This window comes from Vollenhovia emeryi, unplaced genomic scaffold (genome assembly GCF_000949405.1).
Source record: "Vollenhovia emeryi isolate VEMERY1.0 unplaced genomic scaffold, V.emery_V1.0 DF941480.1, whole genome shotgun sequence".
In the NCBI taxonomy this organism is placed as follows: Eukaryota; Metazoa; Arthropoda; class Insecta; order Hymenoptera; family Formicidae; genus Vollenhovia; species Vollenhovia emeryi.
In genome coordinates, this window is record NW_011964886.1 from 1 (window position 1) to 5150 (window position 5150).

General features: G+C 36.5%; 1 long non-coding RNA gene across 2 annotated transcripts; it reads left to right on the plus strand.

Annotated features, from left to right (window-relative positions):
• The first annotated feature begins 1608 nt into the window (after positions 1–1608).
• On the plus strand, positions 1609–3636 carry LOC105570961. 2 transcript variants are annotated; one of them, XR_001009614.1, is made up of 3 exons: positions 1609–2768; positions 2889–3099; positions 3555–3636. It is a non-coding gene; the product is annotated as an uncharacterized LOC105570961 (long non-coding RNA). The 2 variants fall into 2 exon arrangements; XR_001009613.1 differs by having other exon boundaries at positions 2889–3636.
• Positions 3637–5150: the final 1514 nt, after the last annotated feature.

Genomic DNA, 5150 nt, shown 5'->3' on the forward strand with positions numbered 1-5150 from the left:
CTCAGGAGGGTAACCTGCACAACATATGTCAAGGTCAAGGTCATCGGAGCTGACTCCCCTAAAGTGAACATTTACCGAAAAAAAGTTAAACACTAAAGTTGTATCGTTTTTAGTGGCGCTCCGAAAAAAAATTTCCTATTATAATAGAGCCCATTTTAAGTTAATTAAAAATAAAATTTTATATTAAATATCCCGTGCACGAGGTAGGTCTACCTCGAAATTTTCGCGCAGAAAACGAGAAGTCGACTTCGAAATCGTCCAAACGCCGGACACGACTGCCTATATTCTTATCGATTTCCTGACCGGGTACTCGCCACGTTCCCTCATTTTTTGTTTTCCGACTAGGAATCCACCTTGACAGATCGATATTCCTGACACATGTTATATACGGCTGTCTCTTGTCATAACACGCCTCGGCGAGCTCGAACTTACGATTGTCGTCGGCGCAAATGAGAGACGTTAGTTTTTTTTGCAAGATAATAGGTACCGTAAAGTTCTCTCGTTAACCATGGCTGTCACAAAGCGCCGCGGCTGTTATCTACGCGAAATTGTTGTTATTGAAAAAGTGCTGAGGAAGGCGGGGATTTATTGTCTGAAGAATGGCGGGGTTTTACTGCTTAACTTTATTTCACGGCGATGTAATAAAACGCCCGCCGCAAATAGCAACATTAATGAGCACGAAGTGAAAATATATCTAAGATACGGCTTATTGTTAGAGAGAAAGAGATTATCGTGCTCGACAATATTTAATTCGCGTTTTACATTCACGTCAGTCTCGATTGTCAATCTTTCTTAGGAAAATAAAGAATCGAGGCCAGGCCAATGTGCTAATAAACAGTGCGTGGTTTAAAATGTGGAAAATATATTCTTTTGTCCAAACGGTTCGACCCACGTTCGGGTCTTCTTCAGTGATCTGATAGAACAACAAAAAATTCAACAAAAATTACAATAAATTTGTTAAGAAATTATTTAAAAAGACACTTTCTTAGGAAAAGTTGGAGGCTTCAGCGACTAACAATTCAACCGATGAAAGGAAAGGGCTCACCGAGCCCTTCATCGGCCTCTTAAGCGGTCATTCCACTTTAACGGCCCAAAAACTATGCTCATCTTTAATAATTTTTTGCACAGGAAATATATCATGCAACGAAATAAATATTTTTGGGATTTGTTAGGTCACTCTTAAATAACACAAAAAACTTTGTCATAATTTAAACACTCTTTTAATTAAGCGTTTTTTACACCGTTCGAATGGCGTGTCAAAAAAGATGCAAGGTAAGCCTGAATGATAAAAGTCATCAAAGCAGCGGACTTGCATCTTTTTTGACACGCCATTCGAACGATGTAGAAAACGCTTAATTAAAGAATCGTTTAAATCGTGACAAACATTTTTTTTGTGTTATTTAAGAGTGCCCTAAATCCCCAAAAGATTAATTTCGTTGTATGGTGTATGTACTGTAAAAAAAATGGCTAAAGATAAGCATAGTTTTTGGGCCGTTAAAGTGGAAGGACCCCTTAAGGCCTTTGTCCACGATGCTAGAACTTGGTCCAGGTTCTAGCTATTTCGTAAAAACTACAACTTGATTGGCTACACATTTCTCGGGACTAGAACCTGGACCAAGTTCCAGCGTCGTGGACACGGGCCTTTAGGAATCCTGTCGTTATTTGGAGCGTATTCGCGTAATTTGTTTTCGGACACAATTGCTTCGCAAAATTTTCGTATTTCCGTGTCGTCTTTATTGTTCCTCAATCAATCTGCAAGATTACCGCGTCACATTCGCCCTCTTTTCAATTTACAATCCAGCTTACGTCTAGATTCGCAACTTAACTAATTTACAACTCCGAATTAATTCAGAACAATCCAACTAAACTTCTCCCCCACACTCTAATCAGACCTCCGTTTCCGCGCTCTTTTCTATTTTCTCTTTCACTCTCTTATATTTTCCCCTCTCTTGCCTCTCTCACTTTTCAGATTTCCATTAATCTGAGAAATGACATCTTCCCACCCAATTTTCTCCCTGGAATAAATTTCCGCAGCGGGTTGCGCTCGCGGAATCGGTAACGATACGAAAATCAGCCGCGAAGAGAAATCACTCGCGGGAGATGTATTAATACTCACGTAATCAATATTGACCTCTCCTTTATACATGAAGTCAATCAGCACTTCTAGGTCAGAAAATTTGACGTCACGGAGGATGATGACAGGGTCCTTCTCCTTATTCTCCGATAGGATCGTATCAAAAAACGTGCTGTACGCCGACAATATAAACTGCGAACACGCGAGCCGGGCGCGATTGTTAATCATTTATGCGACGATTTTATCTGCGAAGAGCGCGAAGGGAGCCGTGTAAAATAAAGCGCGTAGCGCAGAAGTCGCAACTTAAAATTCTACATGCGCTATGAACAGCCGCACGAGGCGTTACGTGTCGGACATATCGATAACAGGCGGGTGTTAAGGATGTATCTGAGATACAATCATTGACAAAAATCCCCCAAATTCGAAAAACTGGCATATCTACGCTAAACGTGCAGTAAACCTAGTGATAACTGATATAAATGATAACTAACATAATATATTTATTTTAAAAAGTTATTTTTCACATTTTTCAGCACTTTATTAGGTTTATTTGCCATTTTACAACTTTTTACAATAAAACTTTTGGCAGTGAAAATGCCCAGAATGCAACCTTAGAACATCAAATTTCTTATTTATTTAACACCATTATTTAACAGTGTAATACAGAAAAAGTAATTGGAATATAGTTAAAAAGGTAAATATGCATTATTTAAACAATAACTATGAATATTATTTGTTATTAATATTAATATTTGACCCTCGATGAAACGGGTTAAACGTGGCAATAGCGCGACATTAAGTTTATGGCTTCAAGGTTGATAGCAATGCACTTTTGACATTGCGAGCTAACTTCTGTTTAGTCCTGCATCGCAATGTCAAAAGCCACAAAAATGTATCGGTGGAAAGGCAAAATAATTAGCGAAAGTACGTATCGAAAGAGACTTGCGCAACAAAGATGTGGATTTTTAAGAAGAAAAGTTCAAATTGTACAAGAAGAAAAAACTGAGCCTACCATGGAGGAAAATGTGAGCGAGAAACCAGAGTTTATGTTGTTTATCAAAATTATTTAATTTTTATTCTTGTTCTCTAAATGAAAACAATACAGATAAAACGAGACTTTACGACGTGACTACTGTATCGGTCAGGTTATTCGTTTGACACGTTCAGCTGATTGCGACGTTGCCGCACTTCTACAGTCCAGTAATTGACATATTACAGAAACCGCAAAATTGTCATGAATAATAATTAATTTCTCCTAAACCGTGTTGTGAAACCTAATCGAATTTTGCACAAAGTTCCAATAATCCATGGTCTATATGTATAAAAAAAATTAAAATTTTGGTACTATTTTTTCTATACTTTATTACTTATTTCATTCAAGAAAATTGCGTTTCCCATAAGAACACGTGTAAAATCAGACATAATTGAAATAATAATTACTCTCTAACGATTTAGTAAATCTACTTAAAATTTTTTTCAGTATATTACAGATAACAAAGGAAGTGTTTCCCGAAGTTTCATCAATTTGGTACTATTTTGAAATAGCTCAGATACATCCTTAATTGCGACCAAGTTGCCGGGGAAGTCTAAGCCTAAACGAAGATAAGGCTCACGCGGAATCGCCGGCGTGGAAGATGCTGCACTATCGTCACGCCTTTTCTTTTCCTTTCCCTCGAACGGAATCATCATGCGCATTCGTAATGCTCGGCGTGCGGTTAATGAAAAATGCAATCGCTTTTCAATTCGCGATATTACGCCATTTATTTAGCGAGGTCAAACCGAGTCCGCGGTAGTTACGTTATTCAAATTTAATCAAGTTGAAAAGTTAATAATTCACGTATTCATGCGACGGCCGTCTTTTTCCTGCAAGATATGCACGCGGGATATGAGAAAGCGCCTCATTGACGTCGCGTTATTATCGCGATGATCTCTGTCTGCTCTGTTTACCTTGTGCGCCCGCAAAGTTCTTCCGTCGCAAGCAAGTGTCATATCGCTAAAAGCTTTCCTCTCCAGCAACTGCGAAAACTTGTTCAGCAGGTTTCTAGGATGATGCTTGCATTTCAGGCAGATCGTTTTAGGCTTTTGTCGGAACATGGACGATGATGCTGAGCCGGCCTTCGTAGCGGGTGCGGGTGTCGTTGCTTATTTTAGATTCGAGTATTGCTAATTATTCTGCAACGGGAAAAAGGACGAATAGACCAACAATTAATCCCATATTATTTAAAGGATTGTTCGGTAAATATATATAGGTACATATACATATAAATTGGTGTATGAGGAAATGCGTATAATATACCAATATTATAGAGGAATGTCCTCTATTATGAGATAGGAGTCTAATATGAAATAGGAGGTTTTTAACACCCAAATTCAATCGCAAATCTTTTTTCGCAATGATTGTACCATCTATCAATAAATTTTTCACTAAAGAGATTTCACTCCAAGGGCAATAAATTCATGGTGGAACCAACAGATAATGCATATTAATTTAATAGAAACTCCGCTATCTCATATTAGGAGTTTATCTTATAATAGGAGACTTTCTACGTATATATATAAATATTATACGGATATAAATATTTATTTCTTAGAATGGATTAACATACACTTTACTGTGACAAAAAAGAATTTATTAATTTTATTAAAATGGCGTCAAATAAAAGGAAATATCGAAAAATGAAACCAAAAGAAGAAAAAAAAGAAAAGAAATACCAGAAATATTAAAATAACAAAAAATATTCCTAATGCTAATGTTGATGGTAATAATTAAACTATTTTATTATTAATTTTTTCAGTTGTAGCGCTAATTTTCGCTACACGAGTTAATAATAACAATAACAAATTACTTTTATGATCCAGTTATTAATAAAAACTTTTACAATCCAGTTATTAACATTAAACTGTAAATTTTTAAAAACTTTATTCTATTTCTTCGTAGACTCTGTAGCACCGAAAGACTACAATTATGGAGGCAATTTAAAAATTAATGATAATTGTACACACATTTATCAGCTAGCTAGCCCCTTTTACGAGTGGTGAGAAAAAATTTATAAACAAGAATAAAAAATTTGCACAT